This window comes from Brachyhypopomus gauderio, chromosome 3, assembly GCF_052324685.1.
Source record: "Brachyhypopomus gauderio isolate BG-103 chromosome 3, BGAUD_0.2, whole genome shotgun sequence".
Classification (NCBI taxonomy): Eukaryota; Metazoa; Chordata; class Actinopteri; order Gymnotiformes; family Hypopomidae; genus Brachyhypopomus; species Brachyhypopomus gauderio.
In genome coordinates, this window is record NC_135213.1 from 39469167 (window position 1) to 39481699 (window position 12533).

General features: G+C 42.0%; 1 long non-coding RNA gene across 2 annotated transcripts; it reads left to right on the forward strand.

Annotated features, from left to right (window-relative positions):
• The first annotated feature begins 1388 nt into the window (after window positions 1-1388).
• Window positions 1389-9417, forward strand: LOC143509499 (uncharacterized). Of its 2 annotated transcripts, XR_013129696.1 has the most exons (3): window positions 1437-1645; window positions 2226-2429; window positions 6960-9417. It is a non-coding gene; the product is annotated as an uncharacterized LOC143509499 (long non-coding RNA). The 2 variants fall into 2 exon arrangements; XR_013129695.1 differs by lacking the exon at window positions 6960-9417 and having other exon boundaries at window positions 1389-1645; window positions 2226-4642.
• Window positions 9418-12533: the final 3116 nt, after the last annotated feature.

Here is a 12533-nt window from a genome sequence, read left to right on the forward strand (position 1 = left end):
CACAAACATACACACACACACACATACACACACACACACACACACACACACATACACACACACACACACACACACACACACACACACACACACACACACACACATACACATACACACACACACACATACATACACACACACACACACACACACACACACACACACACACACACACACACACACACACACATACACACACACACACACACACACACACACACACACACACATACACACACACACACATACACACACACACACGAGCATGCTCACAAACATGCTCACACATGCTCACAAACACAGGCACACAGAAACACAAACACCACATGCATGCGCGCGCACACACACACACACAAACACACACACACACACATACACACACACACAGCTGCACATACACACACACTTGGCAGGTCTTGTTCCCAGAATAGAGCTGCAGTAAAGCTTATGACAACCTAAAAAAGGCTAGTTCAAGGCTAGTTTGTGGGCCTTGCATATAATTTACATTTATCATTGATGTTTTTTATTCTTAAGACCCGTAATAACCTATTTATATATGTTTATATTTAAACCACAAATTAAATTTACTATACAATTTATAAATAAATACAGTCGCTCCACTTCGCGGTGTATTGCAACGTGCACCAGTTTTTGTCTTTCATTTGCTGTGTGTGTAGGTACTCACTCTTGTGCAACTTCAGCAAATAAGAAAATAGTTTCTACACATCCACTTTTTTTCGCCTTCTGAAAGCCAGCACAGTCGGGCAGATCATCTCGCCAAGCAGCCTGAAATATGCCCAGAAGGACAGCGCAGAACAACACCCAGCCCAAACTGCTGTCACCATGTGGCCCGCTCTCTGCCTCTTGTAAATGACAATCACACCTTTTTCATAACCAGAGAGGCTGATTAATTCTATGCCAGCAATGCAGCTAATTAATTATTGTCAGGTAGAACCTTCTCTCTTTTCACACTCCTCGCAGTGAAAATGTCCTGCTTCAGAGCAAGAAAAATAAGACCTGTATGTGGCCTTTCTATGTGTTAAAAGGACTGAGTCCTGCCCAGCTGGGTCCATCTACCATTCGGGGACATTGCAGATAATAAATGAAGCACATGTGGATGTTAAATAACTTTAGTAGCTTCTAGTATATGGCTGAGTTTGTGCCAGATGGTTAAAAAAAACAACAAAATTTCACATTTGCACGCATGTATATTAGGATGGATATGGAAGGGTTATATTTCCAAGCCGTAAGTGTCAGTAGATGTGTCAGTAATGTGTCAGTAGATGCGTCGGTAACGTGTTAAACGCCGCGTCACACGGTGCACCGAGATGCACGCCTGCAGCACGCGGGTTTCGTTTGACGAGGCGTTTTTGTCGGACGCGTTTTAATTGGCGGCTCTCCTGAACGATGCCTCGTGCTCCTCTTCCTCCACTTCGTCTTTATCAACATTATTTTTAGACCTGATCCTGTGACGTGATGAAGACCTGCGGATAAACGTTGCCGCTGCAGGCGCCGGTCTTCAGACAGAGTCAGCGGGTCCTCTGGTGATATTAGGGGCCTCTTGATTTCCCACTGGACGTGCTGCACCAGTTAGACTATCATAAAAATGCAGATTCTGACATTCTCTCAGTTGCCTGGATATGAGGTGAGTACATGGTGGCTGGGACGCCCCAGTTCACAGTAATTAACTGATTTAGATTCTGCAGTGTGTACCCAATGAAGGCTACAAATAATGTGTATTGAAATGAGTGTGAATGATTCTAAAACGACTTATTCTAAATTTGATAATGGTAGTATTCACCCTCTTTGAAAATTAAGAGAGTATTTCTAAAGGCTAATTAATTGCAGGAGATACTGAAGACATTGTGACATTGTGACTTTGTTATTGGTCAGTTGTTTGATGTTAACTAATGAACAACAACTAATTTAAAAGACAAATCCGTCACACCACATCCACCACACTTTACATTGTGTATTGTGGAATAGAATTATTTGAATTTTAAAGTTTATCATTTAAAATGTATAAAATTATTCAAAACCACAGATACGACCAATTTGAAATTAGTGTAGTATATCATACTGGAAAATAAAAACATAACCCTAAAAACATAAAGAATGGAACAGAAATGATGAAGCACCTAAAGTAGTTGGATGGGAATTTTCTCGTGGTCCGCCTTCCCTTCCCGTCACCCAGACGCGAGCGCTCTGCTGTCTGTGTGTTTCAGCTCGGGTCGGCCTCTCTGGTTCTCCGGCAGGGAAACTCCACCTGCTGCGCTCCCAGACCCAGCCTGCTGCACCACACAGAGATGGCTCCAATCTCACCTCCTCGCACCAAAGACCTTCCCCCCGGCACCCAGAATAACCCCTTTGTCTCCCTCATGCTGGACGGCGGGTTTTGACTCTTGAGTGCCAGGCTGTTCAAACATGAGGTATGGAGGGCCGATGGTTCGTAGACGCCACAGTCGAGCATCTGAAAGGAAGTGCTAACCTTTAGCCTCTGCTAAACGCGTCTACCATGCACCTAAAGCATGCTGGGAAATACCTGCCCCTCCCCGGCCGCCACTGCCACACTTTCAATAACCACAGTGCAGTGTAAACATTTCATTACTTCAGAAAGGCCAGTTTAGCAAAGCACAAAGCACCAGGAATGTTAGTAATTGTTCAGCTCAGCCTCTGAACATGAAGAGAAAGAGTAATTTTTATTTACTGCGTGTTTTTCCCTCCGTTTTCTTAATGTCTCAGCAACGTTTCATAATATCAGGTAGAACATCCACTGAATATGTCTAAATGGTACCTAATAATACAGTAATCCCACATTCCTGGGACTGAATTGCCTCAGCACTGTTCTTGCTTGTACAAAATGTCATGAAAAGTTTTTCAGTGGCATGTAATCATTACAGAGGAGCCAGTCACAATGAATGAGTCCGAGGCAAGAAAAAGGGGAGAAAGAAAAAAAAAAAAAGCGACAAAAAACTTTTTTCACAAGTCAGTCCAGGTGATGGGCCCGGAGCAGCAGAAATGCACAACGAACTTGAAGTCTCTCACATGTTCCTTAACAACCTGGCAGCTGGGAGACATCTGATTGGACAGCCCTTATCGCCGTGGCGACATCGCAGCTGCATTATATTTTTAACCTACGAGGAGACAATGGAGCTCGGGTTGGTGTCAATCACAAAGTTTGGCCCGAGTGCTGATGAGGCCTGTAAGTTGGCAGAGTTTTTTCCTCTGTGACACATCAGCTCGCACTGTGCTGCACACCCTGGTGTAACTCACACAAAACAGAGCCAAAGTTTCCCCATCACACATTAGCTCGCTAAACTTCCCAACTGGTCTCCCAGTACTAAACTTGCACCAGTGGGAAACACCGCATCGCTTCGTCATGGATTAAAAACCTAAAGACGTCAGTGGTTATGACACAATGTAAACACAGTATTCCGAATCACCAAAAGACCTGCCAAGACCTGCCAAGACCAGGTTTAATTTCATAATCACTTTATGCCTTGTGTTCGTTCCTCCGGAAAAGATGCAAGATATATTAGGAGGCAGGCTTTTGGGAACATAATTTAAATTGTATATTATTATTGTATTCTTAATATTGTTATTTCTACACTGCTTTTATAACAGATCTTGTCTCAACAACCTTAGAGAAATGCAGGTTTAACACCCTAGTGTGTTTAAAAATATATATTACATTCTTAAATACATCGTTGGGGAGTTACGACTCATCTAACATGCCAGCAAGGAAGCTGGACATATATTCGAAACTAACCTGTTGTGAGTTTGAAGAAGAATTACTGACGAGATTACCTTAAATACAGAGAGAGAGAGAGAGAGAGAGAGAGTGAACACAGCACAGTTCTGCTGTAACCACAGAGGAAGCCTTGGGAAGAGACCACACTGTGTGAAAAGGATGTTTACATCCATTTTCCCAAGTAAAAGGTTGATAGTGAATATTTAGTGGTCAAAGTAGCTTTTCCAAGAACCTGTATATTTAATAGTCATTTTTGCATCTCCTTTAACTTTTATCCAAGAGCTTAATACATATTCAGCATGCACCACTGTTAGCACTGTATTACTGATCTATCATTGTAACACATTTATTTCCAACCTCTGAATCTTCTTCAATTTAAAGATCATTTGGCAGGTCAGTACAAGTTCTGCAAGCCCCAGACAATGATCAGATATGGTCCTGGATCTGTGTAACATACTTTAACTGTGATCGCTGAAGGCTTCTTTTGCATCCTGGAACACATGGTCACATTTCAACGGTAAAAGTCTCAACCAAACTCGTTTCATTGCAGTTTGTATGGTTTACTGGTTTTGTGATTTTTTTTGTGAACATCAATGGATTATCTACATATTGCAGACTTAGATACAGGGCTGAGTATCATATCTAGTACATATTCTCATAGATGCATGCTTGTCATTTTAATAATAGAGAATGTATTGTTTTGCACCTATTTATGCAATATCATACGCTGATCTACTGGCGTATCTGTCATGGTTTCTAGCAATAAAAGCATAAAGGTCAATTGTATCACAAGTCAAATTTCACTGCTTGGGCTATTTGTATACCCAGTGAATCTCATTTACAAAGTCATAAACACATAATACAAATACAAATATTGGTTTTGAAATTTTACCTTTAATATGTATCAATTTTTGAACGTTTCCCACCACTGTGAACAATGATATCAATGAAAAAAATGCCCAGTAAGGACTACTGAAGTTTCATTTAGGTGTATTTTCCATTTACATTTTTACAGTGGTTAAATTCACCCAACACTACACTAGACTGAACCTGAGCCCACATCGCACTAAGGACATGGTTGAAGTGAGAATTACCAATCGAAAATGGCATTCTTAATATAGAAGTAGGATATGGCCTGTACTCTTTCTCTCACTGACTTATTACCCATCGGCGGCAAAACTAGGTTATAGAAGGTGAGCTGTATGCTGAGACGTAAAGCCCAAAGTCACCTTGGATTAAATGCTACTGCCCTGAAGATGAGAAATACCATAGAGGGATTGAGCTCTTCACCACTGTAAGAAAATGAACATTAAAATGATGCTTGCATGAGGGGGGAAAAAAGGCCCCCCAACCTCTATTTTCCCTTCTTACAATCTCATCTTCAAATGAAGACACACATGCTCCCAAACTCAAATAAATGCACGTGTGCGAATCTCATTCAAAGCAATCAGGCCGAGACCTATACTCATATAATTCCTTCCATCACTCATCAATATCATCCTCACAGTATTATGACAATCTGTCCTTACAGGGTGCGTGGGCTCAGTGTCACTCTTAAATTGGATGGCAGCGTTGCTCTAGTACAGGGTAGGGGTGTCACATTACGCTCTGCAGCACTATACATTTATGAGTATAACCAGATTTAAAAAAATTTACAATATGACATCTGAATATTTAAAAAATGTATTTATAGATGTGAGCTACACTGAGAGGGAAAAAACTATACTTGCTATGTGTTATGTTGGTCTGTAACTAACTAAACTAAGATTTTCAGCCAGAATATACAATTTTAAGGTATACTAATTAAAGTGTTTCCAAATGTTTTATTTAATTAAAAACATTGAAATCCTTTGAAAATATTTGTGTTTGTTAAGGACTGAACTTCAGACATGCAATTACATGAAAATAAGAAGAAGAGAAAAGAGCTGAGACGATGTCTTGAAATTAATTAGTGAATATTTATTACCATCATTACCCAAATGAACAAAGTGATAAGTCATTGCACCAGTCCAAAGGGGGCTGGACTTTCAGTTTGTCTTATGCAGAGCAGCTTGCAAATTCAATAGAATTATAACAATGTCCAAGTGTCTTCCTTTGTTTACTAGGTTGGGATATTCCCAGAATGCACTACAGTGGACCAGCTGATGGGCTTGTGAGTTTGTGTCTTGCTAGAAGGTTTTGATGGTTTTGGCTTCTGGTAACAGCTCATTGTCCAGCAAAATGTCAGCAGACGTCAACTAGCTAAATATTTATCACCTAATAAATTAGCTTGCAAAGATCAGCTAATTTAATCACCAGCCTTAGGTGTACATACTATGGCCAATATGTTGTATTTATAGTATATGAGGTGTAAACATGTTTCCAGGAAGAAAAATTAGGCTTCATGCATCACCTCTAAGGGAAAAAGCTCTCAGAATTAAGTGTCGTTTGTTTGACCAATTATTTTCTCTCATTTTCATAGGTTGTTTTTAAATCCAGATAATAATGGAATCAAATATTATGATTATGACGGTTGTATGAGGGTACTGAAATAAAATAAAATTTTCTATTTCTGTTTTTCTCTTCTCTAGATTTAAAACCCAGCAAATAAATATCTGTAAACATCTCCTCAAAGTGAATTAACCTCTGAATTGAATTAATCTGTCACGTTGTGGGGGGGGGCCTGCCGGTCGCCCCCGGTTACAGCGGCAGATGTCCTGTTTTTGGTCACGTGATGTTCGTCCCTCAGGTGGGCGGGACCCGTGATCCGTCTCACCTGAGGGTCGTTTGTTCGTCTATATATGTCTTGTCTTTGTACCAGTTGACTGCTGGTTATTATTTCCTTCATTCGGAACAATGCACAGGTTTTTGGTTTGCACTCTTTCTATTAAACCATCCTATTTCCCTTGGTGTGATCGCTTCCTTTTTAAGTTGCTCACCCCTGCCCGTCACATAATCGCTGAATCTCACGGCCCCTCCCCATGTTGGCCGTGGTCCGGCACTTGGACTTGTGTTTGTGGTCTTATGTTATTTGTGACTTGTCGATGGCTTTCCTCCTCTTGAGTTAATTCACCCCCCCCCCCCCCCCCAGAATTCCATGGGACTGCCTGACGCTCCCAGGTTGTGTTTTCTGGGGACTGACCCCCTTGGATGGGTCCCCTGGGTGACCAGGTGGGTCCTGAAGGGAGCCTTGGTATTCATGGCATTAACTCTCTCCATTTTGTTCCAGGTGTGGGCAACAAGCATGTGATGGGCACACCTGAGCCCTGTGAGGAGGACCCACGACAGGCACTCCTGGCCTCTATCATGGGCTCTCCTGCTCGGTCTGGTGGCCTAAGCCAGACCTGTTTTCCACGTGCTCTTGTGAGCACGTCATACTGCATGTCCACCAACGGAGTGCACATGTCTCCTGCGCTTGACCCGCCAGCAGGCACAGCTCCTTCATCCCGCACTTCCACTGGTGTCCAGCAGGGTGGCCGCGCTCCCACTGGTGTCCACCAGGGGGGTTGGTATGCCTCCCTCACCACAGCGGATGCGGCTCCCAGCAAAAGCGTCCCAACAGCTAGGCTACAGTCGAGGTGGACTGCACATCTTGGCCACTACGTCATAGCAGGCTGTTTCAAAGTGAAGGATCCTTCGTATACAGCCTAGAAATGCAGCCATTCATAATGATTTCGAGAATGTAACTGATATATCCATTGAGACCTTCGGATACCCATAATTCTCTTTTTTTTGCAAAGGAAAAATAAAACTCCAGCAACCCAAAAATGTCAGATTATGACATCATCTGCACTAACTGCACAAGATTTAGTTTTAAAGTTTTTTTTATGTACGTGGATTTATCTTAGATAACTGGCAAAACATAAAATTAAAGAGACTGAAAATGATTGAGTTTAGCATGTTACATAACTTTGCTAGCACATTAAACTAGCCAAGCTAGCTAGCTACCAGAGCAAATCCTAACCAAGATAGTATTTATTTAACGGTAGTTTATTTACAAAATGCATGATCTTAAAATCTTTATGTTCTCTCAAATTTCATGATGCAATTACAAGGGACGGTACCTTTCTCGTGAACCCAGAACAATAAAGCAAAGATGTGGCTGAGTACTGCATACAGAAAGAATGGCACAAGTGTGCAACTTATCAGACCGTATGTGTGACAACATGGGTGGAACCGAAATTAACTTAATTAGAATTTTGTGTCATGAATCTACACAAAACAAGTGTATCTATAATATCGACGTGTGGAGAATATATAACCAAGTGGCTGTCTGAAATGTCCGGGCACCTTATCGCTTGTAGTTTCCGGAGCAGACCAAATTTCCTAGTTTAAAATCTAGCCCAGAACCTCCATCTATCACTCCAGGACACCAAACAGCCCATGAAGATTCTGTCAGCCTGTAGGCACCGGGCCAAGTCAAACATCAAATTCCACCCATCCTACAATCTGGTCTCCTTCTCTCAGAGTCCATTCATGTGTTAGTTATTCCACCAGGTCATGACCCTACTATTCCTGATCTACGCTGCTTGGTCATAATCTATCCATATTATGGCCTTTCAAAGAACCGGAAGCCTCAGGTCATCAATGTTTTAACAGTTGTATTACTATCTACATCAGGACCATATCCATGAAAAGCCCTTTAACACCAGACACAGCTGCTATTCCCATTGAATACGTTTTCTCCACTGCCTAAGAAAGCAAACGGCTGCCCTCTGTCCATACCTGAGAACAAGGTCATGGATGCATACATATAAGAGATGTACACATAGAGTTCATTCATCCATTCACCTCAACTGTCATGGCTGGGTTTTTCTTTGTGAAAAAAGGATGGTGGGCCTTGCATGGTCCACAGGACCCTCATCAATGCCACCGTCAAGTTCCCTTATCCACCGACATTCATTCCCTCAACGCACGAGAAACTCCACCAAGCCACCGTTTTCACAAAACTTGATTTGAGAAATGCATACAATCTAGTGCAAACCAGACTGGGTGTAAACAGCCTTCATCACTTCCGAGGGTCACTTCAAGTGTGTGGTGATGTCAATCGGCCTTGAAATCTCACCTTCTGTCTTTCATGCACAGCATAGTGTGTGACTATACTGATCAACAACTCATAGCGTACCTCCACAACCTTCTAATGTATTGACCCATACTCCCCCAACATCCCAGAACACGTACATATCCACAATGGTGGCAGCATCTGCCATTTTCTATGCAGTGGTCTGCTGGGGGATTGGACACACCGAGAGGGACAGGGGAGGTGGACACACCGAGAGGGACAGGAGCAGGACAGACACACTGGTGCGGAGGTCGAGCTCTGTGCTGGGATGTCCTCTGGAGTCAGGTGGTGGGTGGGAGGAGGATGTTAGCGGAGCTGACATGCATAATGGACAACCCCATCACCCTCTGTACGAGACCGTGGGTGACCTGAGCTGCTCCTTCAGAGACTGAAACATCCTCGCTGCAGAAAGGAGCTTCTGCAGGTCATTCATCCCAACAGCAGTGAGACTGTATAAAACATCATGATGTCATGAGTCACTTGGACACTTTCCTGCCGTCACTTATGCACACAGTGTACTTTACATATGGCACATACACATTTTTATTTCTCTACATTCCCACCCATAATGCATACTGTGTGTGCTGTATACAAAGTGCAAATCACAGGCTACAAATGTATATAGTGTTTTGATGTACATGTGTATTGATATAACTGAATTTCCCACTCGTGGGATCAATAAAGGTTATTCAATTCAATATAGCCTATATATTTTTATGTATGTAGTGTTTTCTATTCTATTTCATCCTTACATGTACTTGAACTGCTGTAATGTACAAATTTTCCCCAGGTGAGATCATTATTAAAGTCTTATTTTTATCTAATGTTCCCACCAAACTTAAGAACCACTATACTACTTAAGAGAAAACAAATTAGAGTCTATATAGTTTTCAAAAAATATTCACACACACAAAAAAATTGTGACTGCATAAATATTAATATTAATCTCCATTACAAAAAAAAACTAGTAGTACAAGTAGTTCTAGTCCAACCAACTGAAAGATGTCCCCTAATTATTTTTGTAGAGTGTAATTAAAATGTCATATAATGTCTCAGTATAAATATACCTTGTCATGGAAGAAAGCAGAGAGAAATGAAAAGAATTTTTTTTTATGTATTGATCAAGGTGGATATAAAAAGTTTAAGTTTGAACATTCCACTAAGTCTATGATTAAGAAATGGAAAGAGTGTCGTGGTGTGGACGTCCTCCACCAGAAACGTACGTGACTCACACGATCCTCACCACCATACGAACGATCTTGTTGCTCATCACCTGTGTATCTACTTAATTGCTTGTTTTCTTCGTTCACTGTGGATTATTGCTGTTCATGCGTCTCCCTTGTTGAACTGTTGTATATTCTAGCTGCCGAGCTGGTTTGTTCTGTCCTGGACCGTTGACTTTGCCTGTGCCATTTGGTTTTGTTAGTCTTATCTTGTTGCCTTTCTGGTTTTGACCTGGATTGTGTTTGTTCGCTGTGGTTGTGGACGTCTCCTGTGTTTGGTAATCTATCACCTGGTTTTGTCCCTTGCTTTTGTCATGACTGCATTTCTGGTTTATCACACTAGAATATAAAACATTTTCTTTTGACATCGGCCTGTCTCTTCTGTAATGTCACAATGGCACAACCACAGCTCAGTCTATATAAGGCTGTCCTTCAAAAGTCAGTGATTGATTAAAGGAAGGAAATAATCATAGAAGCAACCAAGGTCTGAGATGGAAAAGTCTGTGGATAGGACTCTCCAAAAAGCTGGTATTCATGCTTGGAGTGTGGCAAAAGACATGATGGACACTCAGCCAAATCAAAAAGCCTTTAAAATACTTGAAAATACTTGTTGAAAAGTGCAATGAAAAGCACAGAACAAACAAAGCTTTTCAATCTGAGAACAGCCCACAAGGGTGTGGGAGATGTGTGGAGGTATATGGGTGGGTGGTGGTGTGGGAGATGTGTGGAGGTATATGGGTGGGTGGAGGTGTGGGAGATGTGTGGAGGTATATGGGTGGGTGGGGGTGTGGGAGATGTGTGGAGGTATATGGGTGGGTGGAGGTGTGGGAGATGTGTGGAGGTACAGTTGTGATCAAATTTATTCAACCCCCACTGAAATAAAGTGTTTTGGCCAGTTTGACATTGATTTTGATCATTTCAGTCATCTTATTTACAATTATATCAAAGAGGCACTTATAAATTAGACAAACATAACATAATATTTATGATGGAATAACCACAAATGTCTTTACTGTGCTCACATCATTATCAGTTTTATTCAACCCCCTAGTGACATTATTTTTTAGTACTTAGTACAACATCCTTTTCCAGTTATGACAGCTTTCAAGCGTGAAGCATAGCTTGACACAAGTGTCTTGCAGCGACCTATGGGTATCTTAGCCCATTCTTCATGGGCAAAAGCCTCCAGTTCAGTCACATTCTTAGGCTTGCGCACTGCAACTGCCTTCTTTAGGTCCCACCAGAGGTTCTCAATTGGATTTAAGTCTGGTGATTGCGATGGCCACTCTAGAATGTTCCAGCCTTTCATGTTCAACCATGCTCTAGTGGACTTGGATGTGTGCTTCGGATCATTGTCCTGTTGGAAGGTCCAACGTCTCCCAAGCCGCAGGTTTGTGACTGACTCCATCACATTTTCCTCCAAGATCTCCTGGTACTGAAGGGAATTCATGGTACCCTGCACACGTTGAAGCTTTCCTGTACCATTAGAAGCAAAACAGCCCCAAAGCACAATTGACCCCCCGCCATGCTTCACAGTAGGCAAGGTGTTCTTTTGTTCATAAGCCTGGTTCTTCCTTCTCCAAACATAGCGCTGGTCCATTGTCCCAAACAGTTCTAATTTAGTTTCATCTGACCACAGTACACTGTCCCAAAACCTTTGTGGCTTGTCCACATGACTTTTGGCATACTGCAGTCGACTTTTCTTGTTCTTTGGAGTCAGCAAGGGGGTGCGTCTGGGCGTTCTGGCATGGAGGTCTTCGTTATGCAGTGCGCGCCTTATTGTCTGAGCTGAAACTTCAGTGCCCACATCTGACAGGTCTTTTTTCAGTTCCTTAGCAGTCACGCGGGGATTTTTCTCCACATTACGCTTCAGGTAGCGCACAGCAGTCGCGGTCAGGATCTTCTTTCTGCCACGACCAGGTAACGTTTCCACTGTGCCCTTTAACTTGAACTTGCGAATGATACTTCCGATAGTGTCTCTTGGAATATTTAACAACTTCGCAATCTTTTTATATCCATTGCCATTCTTGTGAAGAGCAATAACCTCTTCTCTTGTCTTCTGGGACCATTCTCTTGCCTTCACCATGCTTGGAAACACACCAGTAGATGTCTAGAAGGAGCTGAGTATCACAGTCCCTTTAAATCTGCCTAATTGGTGCTTATCATGCTTGATTGCTGCTCGTTGACATCCACCGATGTTTTCAATACCTGATGGAAAACACTGGAATTAACCTCTGTTCTTAGGAGTGGTAGTCGTAAAGGGGTTGAATAATTGTGTCAATGAAGAAATCACAAAAAGGCCATTTAATACTTTATGACAAAAAAAATTGATGCTATCTTAGTTGCATTTAGTTCTTTAACAAGTCCTTGTAAGATTTCATTATGAACACAATTACAAATGTGCACTGAATTCCATAAAACCCTTCGCAGCATTGGGGGTTGAATAAATTTGATCACAACTGTATATGGGTGGGTGGGGGTGTGGGAGATGTGTGGAGGTATATGGGTGGGTGGAGGT